This window comes from Hirundo rustica, chromosome 1 (assembly GCF_015227805.2).
Source record: "Hirundo rustica isolate bHirRus1 chromosome 1, bHirRus1.pri.v3, whole genome shotgun sequence".
In the NCBI taxonomy this organism is placed as follows: domain Eukaryota; kingdom Metazoa; phylum Chordata; class Aves; order Passeriformes; family Hirundinidae; genus Hirundo; species Hirundo rustica.
The window spans coordinates 67,056,432-67,075,385 of record NC_053450.1 but is presented as its reverse complement, the minus strand read 5'-3'; the positions used below and the strand labels follow the sequence as shown (position 1 = coordinate 67,075,385).

The 18,954-nt window shown below is 40.3% G+C and overlaps 1 long non-coding RNA gene across 2 annotated transcripts in view; it reads right to left on the bottom strand.

The window, feature by feature from the left end:
- Positions 1-936: 936 nt before the first annotated feature.
- Positions 937-18,954, bottom strand: part of LOC120748620 (uncharacterized) — a 41,959-nt gene continuing 23,941 nt past the window's right edge. For both annotated transcript variants that reach the window (XR_005699400.1, XR_005699401.1), the window contains exons 2-4: positions 9,714-9,780; positions 8,870-8,918; positions 937-1,665 (exon numbers count right to left, since the gene is read on the bottom strand). This is a non-coding gene — a long non-coding RNA (uncharacterized LOC120748620). The remainder of the gene's footprint in view (positions 1,666-8,869; positions 8,919-9,713; positions 9,781-18,954) is intronic.

Sequence of the window (18,954 nt, the reverse complement as noted above, 5' to 3'; positions counted from 1 at the left end):
AAAAGAAGAAAATTGAAGGGGATAATATATAAATGCAGTAAAAAGTAACAAAAAGCAGAGGTAGCCTAAAAGAAGGAGGGAGAAAAATTCTGCAGACATTGAACAATCTAAGGCAGACATTGAACAATCTAAGAAAGGAAACTGAGAACCTAATACTAAACTTTAGAGGGACAAAAAAAATCACTTTATAGGAAAAACCAGTAAATATACCTAGACCAGCAGATCTCAAGCTTGTTTGAGCTCAAGTTTCATCTAACAGCAGGACTTAGTTCCAGAACCCAACCCCATGTCAATTACTTAGAAGAAGAAACATGCTGAATGTGCAAGATTCTCGGTGGACCATCACTGCTCCCAGTGCTCTGGAAGATCTATCCCAGTTTGATTTTATCTATTGAGACAACAAAGCATGGCAAGTGCAGAAGAAGCATTTTTAGAAGAAAGGTGCCCTGAAGCTACTCTAACTGGTCCAAGCAAGATTTCATCAGTTCAGAGGACAGCATGTGGCAGTCACATCCATTTTCATTATTACCACAGAGAGATACAAGGCCCAGGGTGTCCTAGACCCCACACAAACCTACAGGCAGCCTTATAACATGACAGTCCCAGGTTCACAAAGGTAATTTATGTAGGTTTCTCAACATCTTTCTGCAGTGTTTACACTGACTTCCTTCATGAGGCTCCAGAAACACGGGAAACAGTTCTGTGGTTGTTCTCCAAACCACTGCATTGCTCTGAGTTACAGAAAGAAAAGGAGTTACTGACATGCATCATGGGATGTCAGAACCATAATAAAGCCTCTAGAGCTCATTAGCATAATTTTTATTCTTCTGTCATCACTGGCATCAATACAGAACATGAAATTTACATCGTACAAAAATGGTACAATATCCAACAAGAAAGGGTAAATTAATTAAATCTTTAAAAATTTACATAAACTTTGCAGATCTAGATAAGTAATTACCAGAACTCTGAAAAAGAATACATAACATAGTTGTAAGCATTCTAGGTATATATGCATTCCACCATCAGCGTCCAAAATCCAAGGACACCCTAGTATAAAAGCCACCTTTTACAAATGTAGAAATCCTAATTGCAGGGGGACAAAGAGAAAAAAAAAAATAGCAGAATGTGATAATACTGATATTTCATGCACCAAACCACAGGATACAGCAGCAATACTCCACCTGCTCTTCTGACCAATATCAATAACAAATTCATTCTAAATAAGGTTTTGCTGCATCTTGAAGATATTAAGATGCAGCATAGTATAATTGAGTGTGGTTTTTTACCAGCTTCACAATAGGTAGCTTGCTCAATGCCACCTTGCAACCCAAGATTCTTTTATTGGACATCTATTGTAAATTCAATAATTTTTTTCTACTCTGAAAGTATCATACATGGCAAAGCCTCCAGAAATATGCTCTGATAAAGTGAAATTAAAAGAAACTGCTGAGCATATGGTAGGAATATCCTCTGGTAGTCATATTGGAAAAGCAGCTGGCAAAAGAAGGCGGCTGATTGGATGTTTAGCAATCATTTGTTCATCAAGATACACACCATCAGCATCTTCCCTATAAACTTTGACGTCATAGCATTCCCAAAAGCAGCCATAATGATATAGCTTCTCAGATGCTTCTTCTCATGAAAGGGTCATGCTCAACAAGCCTGAAAACATGAGTATGAAGAAATGTGGTATGTTTGAGAACAGTTAAAGCTTTAGCATTTCATTACCCTGACCTTCTCTTTGCCATTTTCTTTCTCAAATCTTCCTTCTTCACCCTTGTTCCCCTTCTTAGCTTGCCTGATTTCCCTTTGCTAGATGCAAAGTTAATATTTCACACTTCTGTTATTAGCCTTAAATTAATATTTTATTCTTATAATCAATATTAATGCTATCCAGCATAAGAGAGTTACCATTGATCTGTGTACCACACAGCTTGTGAAAATAGCAGGCCCAGAATCACTGAGGTTTTGTTCTGTGCTGTGACCTTTGCTATGAAAATTTTTAAAAAAATAAAATAAACTGATTCCATGAAATTTCTTCTCCTAGCAAAGATTTGTCACACAGTGGTTTTCATTCAGTGCTCTGACCAAGCATCTTACAAAAAAATGGGAGCAACAGGCTCCAAGCAGATAGAAAAAGCACAAATACATAGTCACTGACAATACAGGGCCGGATCAGCCCAAGGAAGTGCCTGCATTTCACAGCAAGATGCCCAGTGCCAGCTGGGAACACGGGGCCAGCAAAAGTGAGAGCTGTTGCAGAGATTACAGATGTCATCCCTTTTCAACTCTACACATTAGAGAATTTTTCAGGTAAAATTAATTCCAAATTCAACCCAGCAAAATAAATCCTTTAAAGCAAAGATTCATCCTGACGATTATCAGGGAAATTTAAGAACAGCAGATTCATTTGCTCATTACAGCTTTCAGAGTAACTCTTTTTCAGAGTAAAGTACCATCTTTATTTAACAAAGAGCTTAAGCAGAAAGGGGTACAACTTAAAGCACCAGCATTTAAGGGTGAAGCCACAGTGAGAACTTAGAACACGTCAGCTCTCAACTCTCTATTTAGACACCAAATCAGCAAGATTCAGACCAAGTCTTTACAAGCTACTTCTTAATTTGGCACCTTGTATGACTTCAGTCTCATGCTCCTAAGAAAGTAATATCCTCTTGTCCTCATTCTGTCACTCTAGATTTCAATGGTACACAGTTTTGTCAGCTGGATTCCTGACACACACTCAAAACAGGCAAATGGGTTAAAAAAGGCAAAAAATATACATCTGTCTCTTCTTCTCCCCCCTCTATTATTAAACAAGAGCCCAACAAGCAAACTCCTAGGGATTTTATTTTTTCATCTTCCTAGGAGTCATGATCTCTTCAGAATCAATTACAACAGCAGAAAGAAGATGCTCTGTTTCACAGAAACACGCACTTAAAGACCGTGAAGCCGCATTGATTCAGTTCTTATCTGGGAAGATGTTGCTGCAATTAAGATCAGCAATAAAAACAGCTCTCAGAGTCCTTCACTCCCAAACATTACAGTCAGTAGTTTTAATGTGTGGGGTGACCTGTAATCCAGCAAAGTCTGATACATGACAAAGTCTGTAGTGTCTTAGGGGTAGAGACAACATTGTCCTCGTAGCACCCTAAACCAGCTGTAAGAACTGACTCACTCAACTTCCAGAGCATAAATCAGTAGTCTCAAAAGCATGTAGCAATTTACAAAAACAGACAGGCAACCAACCTTACCGCACTTTTTTGTATATACAAATTGAACCTGGAGATGTTAAAAAAAAAAAAAAAATAAGTTTCCATTTATTTTTCTATGTCAATAGAAAGATTTTAGCCAACTAGTTGTGTTATTATAATCTTCCACAAAGAACACTTCCTAAAACAACATTCAATAATTTTCCAAAAGTGTGTTTTAAAAGATTTAGTCCTTGAATTAAGGAAAACTAGTGAATTCCAGGGTATTCAACACTAGCTCTACAAAACAAATAGACTTCTTTCTCCAGTAGTTGAAATGCAAGAGTGTGGTGCACAGAAATCAGTTTCAGGAGGACCTAAAATAAGTATTTTTCGCTTTCAACTGACCTAAAATATTGAAAATATTTTAGTTTGGGTTGAAATATGATATTTTATTTCCTTTCAGTTTTTTTTTTTCCTGTTATTTAAATTATGTTTACTAGAGTGTCCTTTAAAAATATCCCTTAGAAAAAAACACACAATCACAGAGTGGTTTGTGTTGGGAGGCCATCGTTTAGGAAGTGTTGGGACAACACTCTCAGGCACATGGTATAATTCTTGGGGATAGTGCTGTGCAAGGGCACTGGCTGAGCTCAATGATCCTTATGAGTCCTTTCCAATTCAGGATATTTTGTGGTTCTGTGAACCTCTAGAGATCATCTTGGCCAACCCCCCCCGAATATCTCAGGAGACAGAGGCTTCATTTCTTGTACACTGTTCTTGTAATTTTTACTGAAAGTGAGATTGTTTCCAAGTCCCACCAAAATCTTCAGGTGGTTTTGCTGACTTACAACTGCATCTTTTGGCAACAAAGCTGCACACTAATTTTTTTGTTTGACTTTGCTGGTCAGCTCGTGCTAAGAAGTCGTAAATGCCCAGTGACAACCTGCCAACCAAACTCAGTGCAAGCAACATACACACAGGTAACATCAGCAGCATGCTAGTTTATATCAGCTATGGACCTGATCTGATGAGATATAAACCAGTACAAGGAAGGCAGCTGGATTTTCTTCTCTTTCCCACAGACTGAATTCAAATTGCTCAGTGCAACAAGAATGAAAGTGAACAGCAGTAATGGGAGTGCCCCAATATTATTTTAGCCAGAGACGATGTAAATCTGAATTTGATACTTTATTTTGTCAAGGAGATAAGGATAAGAAGGAGAATGCATAAGGCACATAGTCTCAAGACTGACTGTGCAGTTCAGGAATAGCTAGAGCATGTTATTCACTGCCTTGCACTTCCTCTGAAAAGACTTCTTTCCCCTTCTCATTAAACACGTAGTAAGTGAAAAGAAATACAAACACCAACAATCTTCTGCCCCAGCAGAAAACAGATAATGGCAGAACTAAGATCTCACACTACAGAGAGCAAGATTTCTTTCCCTGTCTTGTCATGGTTTTGTAGTCCACGTGGGAATGGTTGGATAAGTAATTTAAAAGAGGTGAGAAGCCCTGATACACAAAGGGAAAAAGAAAATCTGGAAACATTAGGACAGATGATGGCAATTTACCTGCAGTGTAAAACACTGGTGAGACAAATAAGTAACCGTGAGAAGCCGCAGGAGGTAGAAAATAGACAACAGAAGACCTCTGCAAGGAGGAGAAAGAACACAAAGAAATAAATTGCAAAGAAGGAGAAACTGCATGGATAAAGACCCTGAATGCTAGAAGAGCCTGCTGAACATAAGATAGTTCAGTGGGACAGGATTGCACTGTAGAGTGTGAAGCTCTTGATCTAACTAAGATCAGAGTCAGTGCCCTTCAGGACCCAAAAGCAACCGAGTCACTAACAACAGGAATGTCCACACCTTTCAAAATGCTGCACAGTCCCTTCTGAATTTTTACCAAAATATCACAAGCTAGGGAGGGTCTGTCTCAGATGCCTTTGAAAAAACAAGGTGACCCAGCTGGTGAACTGATGATCCCATACAGGCTATTACATTGTCTATCAGTCACTACCAAACTTCCTTCAGGTCTGGATGCTGAGGGAGCCATCACTCACAATGAAGAACAAATGATACATGTCTTATCTGAGTTTAAGAAGTCCACGTTTTACAGTACCAGTCCTTTCATATTGTTTCAAATTTCCTTGGCAAATTTTCACTTTTGATCCAAGTTCTCACCGCTCTTTCAACCACCTGCTTTTGAATCCTTGTAACAGTTGATACAAATATAACTAGCGACAGGGTTTCCATGATTTCTTCTAGAATTTACTGTGGCTCACAGCTCTTTCTCAATCCTCAGAGAGCTCTGTACAATTATATGGGGTGTATGTGGATAAAGATGAAATCTGTTTGTCACATCTCTTTCTCTGGAATATTCATTGCTTCCAGGAATTAACTCATACACCCCATTTACAAGATGAAACACCTCTCATTTTTTTCAACAAATATAATGAAAATATATTAGATTGCTGGGATTTATACAGAGATATTTGGCAGAATTTTCAGGTCTATCAAAGGTAAATTGAATATGTGATTCTTCTACACAGAGAGAATTATCTGATTAAATAATGTATTAGGAGAATTTCTCTTCCTACCTATGTGCGATTCATTCTCAGATGAGCATGTATATATTTGCACTGGCATCAGTCAGGTTGCAGAATATATAAACAGAAGCAAATATATTCCTAGTCTGTTTCTTTGATATTCAGGGTAGAAAACTGACCAGTAACACTGATATAGTAAAACAAACAAAAAACTCACCTCTTCAGATATAGGAAAGGGAGTCATTTATTTTCTTTGTTTCAGTTTTCATTATGTTTGGTTTAGTTTTACCTTGTAAAGTTTTAACACAGGAAACACATAAAGCCTTTATCAGTTGCATCTCACACAGCACTGCAAAGCACTTTCCAATAGATCGTAACTATGGAAAGCCAGCACTAGAAGCATCAGCTTCAGAAGAGCCATTGCCTTACCAGTAGTTTTGGAAATACACCTGTCCACCAGGCCACTTGTCTGCACACATGGACACTGTCCCAACACTCACAAACCTGTTTAGACAGACAGCTGATGGGTGCATAGAATCAGGCTCGACATACACTTGTGTCCATAAGATGAAACAGAGGTGGTCATCTGTGTAACTCTGAAGGAGAACTTCATGATACTCTATCAATTTTCCCATTTGCTGGCACAAGGAAATACAGCCTTTTGCTACCGGTATTGCAGGGAGGTGTTCAGCCTCACAAGGAAGACATATTGTCTATTACACTGGATCTACTGTAAAGTCAATGACGACTGCTCATAATTTGAGAGGAAAAAAAAAAGTTGCTGTTGAAAAGACTGCTCCAGAAGAGCAGGGAGCAAAAGTAACTTAATTGTAGTGCAGATTAAAATGGTGGGAGACGCCTTGCTTCTTCAAAAACCATCTCAAACCTTTGAAAGGTATACATGGTTTCCCATATACATTCAGTGACATAAGCATGCAACACTCAACTTACAGTGAAGTGTTCTTGTCTTCTTCATCTGAAAGATATGTCGTGCTATTAATGTAGTAACTCACTTTTTTCCAGTGAAAGACATCTCTCTTGAGCCTTTATTTTATTTTTTCAATTGCAAGAGACATAAGATATTTATGAATTGGATCTCTAAGAAAGACAAGTGTGGAAGTGAGAATGGTTGTAAAGACAATCACCTACTACTCAGGAGCAAAAGGCAATTTTTTTGCTGGATGACCTAGTAATACTTTTTATGTTCATCAGTGATTGCTTCAAAGAGCAAAGGAATCCTCTGCTCCCCATATCCACTTGGTTAGATTATGAATAACTGGATTAAATTGCAAATTTAGATTTGACGACGTAATGAGTAAAGATAGCAAAGTATTAGATCTTTAGACTGTGAGACTACCTTCAGATTTCCTTAACAGAAATGTGTATGTTTTCACAGAACATGCTGAGTTGGAAGTGACCCACAAAGATTGATGAGTCCAATTCCTGGCCCTTCAAGGGACTGACCCCAAGAATCACACCATGTGCCTGAGAGTATTGTCCAAGAACTTCTTGAACTCTGTCAGGCTGGTGCTTTGTCCACTTCCCTGGGAAGCCTATTCCAGTGCCCAGCCAGCCTCTGGGTGAAGAACATTTTTCTGATATCCAGCCTGACACAACTTCAGGCCATTCCCTCGGGTCCAGCCACTGGTCACCACAGCAAAAGAGGAGGCAACAACAGCTTGCAATCATGCAGGTGCTGTGGCCAGGTTTCATCTGCATCAGTGAAATATCCACAGTCCACAACACCTGAGCAAAACATGTTAGTAGAGAAATTGAGAGGTAGCTGGAAAAACCTGGACAGAGACTAGCACACATCTCAGTATTTCAGAAGCCAAGAGAGCTTTCAGCAAGTAACTCACCAGCCAAGACTCATCTGTCTCATCCTTACAGGTGACTGAGAAAAACAGATCTGAACAGGAAATTAGATCTCCAACTCTAGATCTGCTCATCAAGCACTAAGACAAAGCCCAAATGTTTGCCTGTACCTTCCATACAACAATCACAAATGCTTACAACTGAGGAAAAAAAAAAAAAAAAAAAAGCTGGAGCTCCAAAATTTATTTGAATTTTGGTTGCTTTTTACAGCTTTTTACAGAAAACTTATCCAGGTATTCACTGATTGACTTTCTATTCCTTTTGCAATTATATGAAGTGTATTCCATCTGCTTGCTGCAGCACTGGCTCACAATACCAGTGGCAGTCAAACGCAGGTCACTGCATGTTGTAGTGCATTATTTGGGTTTATATTGTATTTCATTTTTATATTGGGTTTTGTAATGGTTTCTTCTGTACTACCTGTTCCCAAGGAAAATGTATTATCACAAGATCTGTCCCTGTTCCTTTTCCCCGCCCATTCTCCCACATTGGAATGTAATCCAACCCTGTTCCACTCCCACCTTATCTCTGATTGGGAAGTGGCTTGTCCCTGCCTCTAGCCCCTTCCCCCTGGATAAAACCAATGGGACCACGTGGGAATCATTCTCCAGCTCTTGGGACCAGGGCAGGGATGGGGACTGGAGTGAGCTCTGTACCCTGCAGTGGCAGGACCCCAGAATAAAGCCGTGATTTCCCCTGGACCAAGGGCAGACTCCTCCCTTTTGCCATCGACAAGGACCTGCTCTCTCTAAAGGAAAAGGTTTGCAGCCTCTGGGATCTTTTGGGACCCTGAAGGGAAAAAATCCTTCTGGCTGTGGTTTCTCTCTCAAGCTAGCTAAGGCAAAGACTGAGACGAGGCTCCGAGAGAGAGAGAGATTGATCAACTACAGGTGACAGAACCCTAGATGGAATGAACTTCGGTCCTTATTGCACATGCCAAAGATAAAACAGATTTGTTACAGGTACCTTATACTGAACATGCGGAGAAATCATTCAGATGTCAAATAGCTGATTTTCTCATATTCTGTAACTTCTTGTACTGTAAAAGGTTTTGTTGTATCTCAAAAAAGTAGGACTGTTCTCAATTAAAGCAGAGATAAACAGCAGCATCTTGCAGAGGCTGTTCAGCAAGAAACAGCCTAAATACACCCCAAAAATGGAAAACAGACAACTAGAAGCAAAGCAAACAACACAACAACCCCTCCACACTCCAAAATACCCAACAAAAACCCCAAGAGACATGGGTTCTCTACCTGAAAGTCTTTGAGCAAATCTTTGATGTTCAGCTTTCTCTTCCCACATCTGTGAAATAACATGAATTATCTGACTATATCAAAGGAATGACCATGAGATTTAGCCATAGACTGAAAAACACACTACATGTGTTGTAGGTCACATTTAGAAAACTAGAATTATTAAATTGACAAAACAACAAAGCATTTAACATCACAATAATTTGGCTTCAGAGTAAAAAAATAATAATAATAAAAAAATCACACTGCAGAATATTCTCTTTCAAAACAATTCCCATCACAAGTTCCCTTGGAAATTTCAAAGCAAGACCTCTACCTTTCCTACGTTCAGTACAGACTCAGAGAAAGATGTACAGAAGAGAAAGAATCAGTATTTCCTTTTCTCCTGTGGGAGCTCAAGTTGCAGGATTTTAAAATACAGCTGGAGGAGCCACCAGATGATTTCTGGTGCAAGTTTCCCAGAATAGTACTTTAAACGAGACCGTGGGCAACACCTCTTCTTTCAAGGGAAACAATAGAATTTCTCAGATGCCTACACAAGTGCTCCATTACCTCAAGGAAAACTGTACTTTTGTTCAGAAATGTCTTTTAGTTTTTATATTTAGGAAAAAAGTAAAACAACAGTACCAACGGGAGAATACAAGAAAGTGCTGCCATCTTCAGTAAAATGTCCCAGCAGCAGCAGCTTCAGGCACAGAAGTTTTGAAGCTCAGCCAACAGGGTGGACTTGTAGACTGAGAAACCCATCCACTCCACCTACCCACTTTTAGTCATCACAAACCTGCAGCTAAATAACTGCCAGCATAAGAGTGGACCAGATAGAGATTTTGAGCCGGAAACTCACATGATGCAATGGTTTGCCAATGAGAAAACCTGGAGAACTCCCATATTCTGGCATTACTGCTGCATTCCTATCAGAAGAGGGAGAAAAATTACCATTATAATAAAGGGGTCACCAATAGGAACCTAGGGATAAATTTCAATGGGCCAGCACTGATTGGGATTTTTCTCTCACATACAGTTATAAGATTTTAGTATAAACTACCATGAGAAAATTATGAGAACTTGCAGATTTGTTAAGAAATTTCAGTCTTGCTTAGAGCTTTGTTTTGTCCATACAGAACAATAATCATTATCTCTATTTACTGATCATGAGGAAATGCAGTGCCTGAAGAGCAGCTGTCTCTCAATTTGCAGTTCTCATGCTCTTTCTGTGAAGGATCCTATTGTTCAAACACATTTACATGTGAAAACACACAACATATGGTGAGGATGACATTTAACAGAACTCTTGCTTTCCTTGTGACCACATAAGCCAGGCTGGCTGTCATCATTCCTGCACCACCAACCTACCTTCAGCCCAATAAACCATGAAACCACAGGCCAGTTTTCAAGACAGCATGAAAGGAAGTTGAACCTGTGGCAGTGAGAGAAGACCTAGGGCAGTAAGTGTTGGGAAGGATGAAACTAAAAAGCCTTATAAATATGACTGCTTAGATTTTAAGAATATGAAACCTATAATTGAAATAGAATTGAAAGCAAGTTTCGATGTCTGAGATGTCCTAGTTGCTGAATGTCTAGAAAACAATGGTATGGCCAGCTGAAGGTAATCCTCCCTTGATTTAACAATGCCCTTCTCTTTACTGAAAGTCCAAGGGTCAGAACAGACCCTGCTAGCTTGGCAAGAAGGGTGCAAAGAGCAACTCTTAAAGTGTAACACATAGGGTAATGTAATGACTCTTATAGGCTGTATGTAAATGCTATAGGATTCGTATCTTGTACTAGATTGGTTAGTATTAATTAGAATATTCAGTATGGAAAAGGATTTAATGTATTGTAACGGGAACTTCGCTCTCTTCACTTGGCTCCTCCCTTCTTCGCTCTGCCTCTTCACTCATCTCTTCCTCTCTGCTCTCTACTACGCTATTAGCTCTTCTTCTTCACTCTCTGACTTCACCCCCTTTGTTCTCTCCTAGCTCTCTTTCCCTCTCTCATGGGCCTGCTCTGAGCTGTGGCTGGCAGCTCTCAGCAGGGCCCCTTCACTCACTACCTATGTAATAAACCACATGCTCTAAGACCAGCCTTGACTCTAGAGATCTCTCATCACCACCTGTCCCATCCAGCCACACACCTCATGAGACTCCTACAGTAAGGCTATAAGCCTGTCCTTTGCTGACAGAGCGAGTCTTTCAGAGTGGCAGAGTGTGAGCAATAGAGATGGAAACAGCAAATGTCTGGACGCCACAGGAGCCTGAGTTGGGATTGGGTGTTCACTGCCTAACCCCAGAAGGGAGGGGACCTGCAGTCATTGCAGGAGGGGCCCAAAAGAGACCTCCAGGAACACCTTAAGTGGCATCAGGTGAGGCCCCCAATCCAGTCAGGACTGAGAACCTCATATCTGGACCCCCCATGCTGGCATACTGGAGTAATTTCTGGGACTGGTTCTCCCTCCCACAGGACACACAACTCATGCCCATCACGTCTCTCACTAAAATCACTTACAGAATAACTGGTTCCAAGAAAACGGAATGAGTCTGCCTGTGATATAAATGACACTCCCACTATAGCTGAATCTGTCAACAGCAGGTCTTAGCTCTCCAGACTGATGTAGACTGAACAGCTTTTTCAAACTCTGAACAGCTATCTAAACTGAATTTCCATGTTGCTTTTTTTCTTCCAAGACAAAACAGGAAAATATGATTCTCGCAAAAGTAAATTAGACCAGCCACTGGGGAAGCAAAACTTGTACACTGAGTGATTGCTTTGGCTCCAAGCAAATTTAATCTTTTCCCATCTCTTCCTTTTTTTTTTTTTCCTGGCATTAAGCAAAAGCTTCATATCTGACCACGCTATTTTGATGGGCTTTGATCTAAGTTATGTTTTGACAATATCGGATTAAAATACCTGTTATGTAAAGGAGCATAGTCCATGCATATTCATGCCTGCAAACTATCTAGAGAAATAATTCAATTAAATTCCCACCAGTTTTGACATAAGAATGAGTACTACCATTAAATATCTATCAAGAAAGGATAAATCAATACAAAACTCTGCAAAAGAATCTAAGTGACCAAGATTTACTCTCTTCCAGTAATGTAATGCTTTGTTTTCCCTCTTTAAGTGACAGATGCCAGACAATTTAGGTTTTTCATTGAGACTAAGGGCCCTAATTTTATTTTATGTTTAAATGGTCATTAATTCCAGATTTTTCCATTCACATGAGAGAAGTTATCACAGTAAAAGAGACCCCAAAAAAACTGAACAGAAAACATAGATATACAGACACATATTTAAAGATGACTAGTGCTGCTTTTTTCCCCACTGGTTTTCTTCTGAAGGTCTTTCTTTGCTCTGTTTGCCTTCCTACATAAGTCATTGATTTTTATCTGGTTTTATATTACCACATCCTAAAATATACTGTGAAATCTCTGAATGCCTGGTTCTTCCTAAAGCCATTCAGGTTTTCAAGCAACACAGAGAGGATACTCAAAGAAGGATATATTACCAGCAATTCATGTTACTTAAATACTGTTGGCAAGTTGGTGATATCTTCTTACTCACTAACACTTAACAGGCAAAGTGAGAAGACATACATTAAACCTTCAAGCTTGTTGATTTTTAATTATTCAGCCATGTGCCTCTACTCCACTGCAGCTGGTACATACTGCAACTCCTAAATAAAAACGCTGTGAACTTCTATCTCCTTCTGGAAACACTCTCCAGAGCTTACTCTTCTCCTGCTGTGAGAATGATAAACTCTTCCAAGGGCCCAAGGTTTCCTGTTTGGCAGATCACATTGTTCTGTTCCCATCACAAAAACCACAATAAACACACTATTTGTCTATACCTTTGCAGTGGGACAGACTTTTTTCCTGAAGTGCCTTTTAGGAGCTGCAAATTATACTTTTGGTAAAACTGTACCTTTGAAAACACTGGGAGCCAGGAATAAACCATGAAGACAGTCCTGACAGAGGATGAATAGCCCAAGAGCAATTGGCTGACCCTAACTACTGCAAGGCCATTCTTTGCCAAGTGACATCCATGTCATTTTGCAGGTGTGTAACTACTGGCTAGTGCTTTCTTCTTGCACTCCACTATCATTATAATAATTTTAAAATACTGTTGCTTCTATACTTTAAGACTGAGGAAATTAGTATTGCTAAGAGGCTTGGGCATGATTCTCTCTACTGCTTGGAAGGAAAATGTGCCTCAGAGACAGAAAGACAACCTGATAGTTGTCTATAATTAAACTTTTCTAACCCTAAGTTGTGACAGGCAACAGATACACATACAATACTTATGCTTGGCTCATTTCCTTGAGACTGACTTTCACCAAATGTGAGAAACCTGACAGCAGGATTTGCAATAATCATGATTGTATTTGTCCCTGGTGAGGAAAGGGGGCAAGGTGTGAGAAAAATAGCACCCATTTTTCAAAGCTCTTTCTAGGGGCTTTCAACCCCAATGCACTATTCAACAAGTACAAGAGAATTTTCTCTTCATTCCAGGAGGTGCAGGTAGGGGAATCTTGGGGGATTACTGCAGATAGGGGAATCTGTCAGGGGAAAAAGCAAGTATTAAAAAAATAGTGTTTGAGTAACAAACATAGAAGTAGTTTCTGAGGTAGTCTGTCTATGGATATGTCTATTTAAAAAAAAAAAAAAAATCAAGATTATATTCTCATTCCGTACATTCCCCACCTGCTGTAAATACAGGATAATGGGATTTGGGAAGCAATTTTATTCCATTGTTTCAGAATAAGACATTTTAAGGCCAGTACCCACTCCTTTATCTGCCTCCATACACATCCTGCAATCTGATTCTATCTGTGCTCTTTCAATTGAGTCATAAGTAGTATTTCCACATCCTCAACAATGCTTTTGTTTCTAAAGCAGTTCCAAGCATTTGATAAAAAAAGAAATCAAACCCTTGCTATTTTTCCATTCATGCACACCAATGTCTATAAAATGCATTCTGCAAGCTACCACACCGACACCCAGACTATCCTGGAACCTTAAGTCGTTGACCGCATTGCTGGAGGGCCAACAGCTACCTGCACATCTGCTTGCAGGGCAAAAAAGCACAGTGTAACTGGACATTTCCAGGTGAAAGGTCTGCCCCCTCCCCTCTAACCACCCTCCACACCAACTGTGCAGGTTAGTGAAGCAGAGGATCTGCAAGGAAAAGACTCATCTTGTGGGGCAACACATTTACAGAGAAGGGCTCCACTTTTTTGTGAAGCAGCTTTGTCACTGTTTCCAAGCTCTTCTTCAGGAGCAACACAATGCTTAACAGTTACGTATCAACAGCCCTGAGGATTTGTCCCATCCACTATTTCCGGAGAAACATGCCTTCCTCATGCTGTAGGGAACAAACATAAGGACCTAAAATGTTTCGTACTAAACAGACATTCCATCTTATGGCAGAGCAGACACATTCAAACGAGCAAAGAGAGTTCCAAGCATTGGCTTACCATAATTTTTCCTTCATTTGGCTAGAACACAGTAGTTCTGCTAATTGATACTCCTACCGTAGTGTCAAACAAACAAATTGGATGAAACACAGTTTGCCAGTATTTTGTCACATTCTGGGTTTCCTGGCAATAGTTACAGTCTCTATATCCTGGGGCACCAACAGATGTAAGGTCTGATAAAAGCTGCTTCCCCAGTTTCACATCCAACAAAAATGCAGGCTTTATTCTGAAATGTATGCACACACAGTAGATTAAAAAAAGACCACAATTAACACTCTGCCTCTGGCCTGCGCTGAATTTCAAGTTCTGAATAGGTTTTTAAGTTTCTTCAGCCCACCACCTCTCTCCCACAAGATACATGATCCCAGAAGATGGGCTGAAAGTATAATTCTTTTTCTGGAAAAGAGGCCAGAAGAATCTCATTAGCTCCTCAAGAAAATAACATGGAAAGAAATTTAGGTGGACTCAGATGGCTGATGCTTAATCAATCAGTACTCAAAGTTGCTGTCACTGAGCACTGCTCCAAAGTAAGCCACACTCAGCACACACAGAGACACTTCAAACACTGACTAATATCTGAATGGGCTACAACAAACAGCACCAGACAAGGTTTCTTTAAAAACTGTTTGTTGAAACTGATGAGGTTTATAAAATCCTACCAAATAGCAACAGTGGCCCACAAAACTTGGACAAGTTTTCTGGTCACCACACAAAGTCAGGACCAATCCCAGATCCAAACTACTCTTTAGTTTGTTGCTTGATTTCCTCAAGAACACCTAGAGATAGTGAGCATTCAAGATAAGCATCCAACAGAGTTTATTTCTCCTACCAAGGTCACGTCCTGATATATCTTGTGAAGGAAGGAGTCAGGCTACTTGCACCAGTTTAATTTTTTCTCCAGAAAGACTGATCTGTTCTGCCTCTGGAGTGTCAATGTTTATTTTTTAGTCTCAACACTTCTGTTTAAAATAGCATTCTCTTATTTATATGCACTGAGTGGTAGACATGTAAGTTTTTAAGTAACACAACACAGAGGAAAAACTAAATTGGAAGGTAAAACAACTGAAGGCTAAATTGATGCCTCTACTTGGTCAACAGCTATTCTGGTTAAAAACCAGCTTTGATTCCGTCACAGCTCTCCTCTCACACAGATCTTGATCCAAGTAATTTACATTTCTTTTTACCATAGAATATCAGGGGTGTCAACTTAGCTTCATACATTCTCAGTTGCGACACTGAGGAAGTCAGGGTTCAGAACTGCAGATAAAATCTAGAAGGCTCCATGAAAAAGTCAGGATTTGGACACTTAATGATTCTTCATACGTGCTGACCCTAAGTTTTATTGCAGGGCCATTACTGTTGACCTATCGAAGTGCAAAAGACTCCAGTTTTACCAGGTGGTGTTTTTAGGCCACTTGGGCCCATGAAACTAAAGATGGTGAGAGACAGGTGTGAGGTATCAACTTGATGTCCAGGACTTACACATAATTAATCTGAAATGCTTTTCAACCCTCTGTTCTCAGATTTTCTCTGCTTCTCAGCTCCCAGGGATTCATCTCTTATTGTATGCTGTGAACATAACTGCAGTGAGCCATTTCATTATAACAAGCTCATTTTGTAACCAGCCACAACAGTAACAGCTGTTCATCCCAGAGCCAGCACAGACATGCTGCACCCAAGCGGCACATTGAGCACTGGCACTTCAGCTATGCAAATCAAAGGCAATAATAACAAAAGTATGTTTTGGGGAGATGCCAAAAAGGGTCTCACCTGATTCTGAGTGGTCCAGGATTGCAACAAACCTTACTGTCCACAACTGTAACATTAAACAAGAGATTTTTGTAGGGCAAAATTTCAAATCAAGGTACAATGTAAAAAAATACAAAGTCTGTCCAAACTAGAACAGAAGAATCCATTAAATACCACAGAAAACAGAGGGACTGAAAAATAATTTGGACTGCCTTCCATATATGTTACCCTGGTTTTTCTGAGTTTTTTATTAGCCTTTTGATTTTCATAAATGGAGTCAGATCTTTTAGTTACTGTAGAATATTAGAGCAGTTTTTCTACCTTTCCCACAGAAGTAATATAAACAAACCCTTTGTTTTTCATTCTTTGTCCTTTGTTTGCATATTTCTAACCTGAAAACAATTGTAACTGACAATTCATCTGGCCACTGAGGCTGAGGGGTGGAAACCCCAAAAAGCCAATCTTCTGCTAGACCCACAAATGTATAAAAGTAAAAGAATAAACAAAGGGAGCTCTTCTCTCCGCTCTTTCACCTGGGAGCTGGATCAGAGGAACCTCTGCAAAAATCTCTTGTCTGCGTGTGATTGCTTTGTGTTTCACAGTGACACATATACTCAATACTAGCCACTACAATATATCTCAGCTACCCTAGAAGTCCAGCAAGGAAGCTGAAAGAACTTCTGGATGACTGTGTTACAAAACAGGCCCTCAGGAAGGATGAGACCACAGCCAAGAGGCTCAGGGCGCTATTTTGGTCAGTTGCTGCTACAGAAGGTATTGAAGAGATCCCACACCCCATGAATTTATCACAGCAGATAGCTTGCAGAAACTGTATCAATTTAAAGCAAGGACACAGGCAGTATTAGACCAAACAGACAAATTGGAGGTCATTGAATCACCAGGAGTGGATAGCATTCACCTGAGACCTCGGAGGAAATTCAAGTGTGAAACTGCAGAACTTCTGGCTAAGGTTTGTAGATGATAAACACAAAAAGCTTTTTTGCTACAGGACTGTCAAAGTAGTCCAAAAAGGGCTCTAAAGAGCATCATGGGAACAACTGAAGAGTAATTTCCAGAAAGAGTATGACTGGATAATAAAGCCCTTTCATAATTGATTCCATGAGCTTTTGAGTGTGGCGGTGCAGAATTTGTTTTGTTAAAGTTCAATGTAATTTTGCATTGAGCTTTGTAATGGTTTGTCCTATGTACCTCCCGTTTCCCCCAATGGTTCATCCCTCTCATGTCTGTTATATAATTTTTGGTTAGTTGTCAGTCACCCTTACCCCTCACCTGTTATTGTCAATCCTCTCTCGCCCCTCAGGCGCCCTATCTGTCACTTTGGGGCCCTTCCCTGGATTCTGGAAAGCTCCAGGGAGGGCATCAAGTGATAGGCTGGTGCCCAGGAAATCTCCTTTTTCCAATTTGTGGTTGGTTCTCCTGTTAAGAGTTAACTCTCCCAGTTATGCCCTACGAGATCCTGATTGGTTAATCTGTTTTTACCACCCCTTTGTCCTCCCCGGTTCAAAAGCTGCTGCACAACCATTGTTTGGGGCTCTCTTGAGCAGCTGCGGACTGGTGTAGAGCTTCCATCTGGTTCCCACTTAATAAACTTTCTGTTACCTGGCTCGAAGAGTCACTCTTCTGTTGCCGCCATAGTAGTGTTTATCATCTGGTCCATTGCCAGCGTGGGGAACCAAGGCCCCACAGGGAGGATGTCGCCTGTTTGACACGTGACCCCGACCCCAAGTGCATGAGTCGCGGTGAGGAAAATCTGAGCTAGCCAATGGCCAGCGCCTCTCAGGCATTCTGAGACACCGCAACATTTGAGCCTAACAATCACATTTCAGGATGAAGGGTAAAAAGTGGAGTCTTTGGGGAATCATAGCTGAGACCTTTTCTACTCCATATCCTCCCCAGTGACCTGGAGAGGGGAATGAACAAGTAAGCCTCAGTTTGGGAATGCCACTAAACACTTGCAAACAGTTGAATGCTATGCTAAAGGAAAGGAACTCCAAAAGGAGTTCAGGGAACCAACTGAGCAGACAAAAAAATCTGACAGGAGAGAAAACTGCAGTGAAAAGAAGGCATAAGAAGTTATTCTTCCACAGCGTAACATTCCTCACTTCTTGTGTACTGCATGCAGTTCTTATTTCAGGGGTGCAGTTGAGTCAGAAACAGAATCACAGATGGAACACTGGAAGGAACCTCTATGTCATAGAGCACTACTCTGCTGATCAAGCAGACTCAGCTAGAGAAGGCTGTTCAGGACCATGTCTGGCTGGGTTTTAATGTCTCCACAAATGGAGACACCACAGATTCTCTGGGCAACCTGCTCCAATTTCTACCGCCCTCACAGCAAAAAATTGTTTTCTTGCATGAGATGGAATCTCGTCTGTATTAATTTATGCCTGTTGCCTCAGTCACTACAGGCTGAGAGAGTAGAAAGTGAATGGGAAGTAGCTTCCCTGAGGTTTAGTGTCATGAACATGATGAGTGGTCTTAATGAAAAACTGCTGTTATCATTTCTGACTAGACCAAAGACCAAACCACCATCTAAGGATATGCTTCTATAGCGCTAGTGTCAATTCACATATTACCTATGAACCATCGAATAATGACAACTCAAGGTGACAGCAAATTTTGTTTCCCACTTGTCAAAGAAAACATCACTCCAACTGCCTGCTCTCTCCACTGCTTCCATACTGAATAAATAAGTATGGAATACTTATTTACATAAATGTTTTGTGTCTTTGACTGTAACCCACTGGAGTAACTCCTGGCATGTGTTTCAGGTGACTGACACCACAAACCATCCTACTCACACACAAAGTTTCTCCTATAGAAGCAGGGACAGGCTACCTAA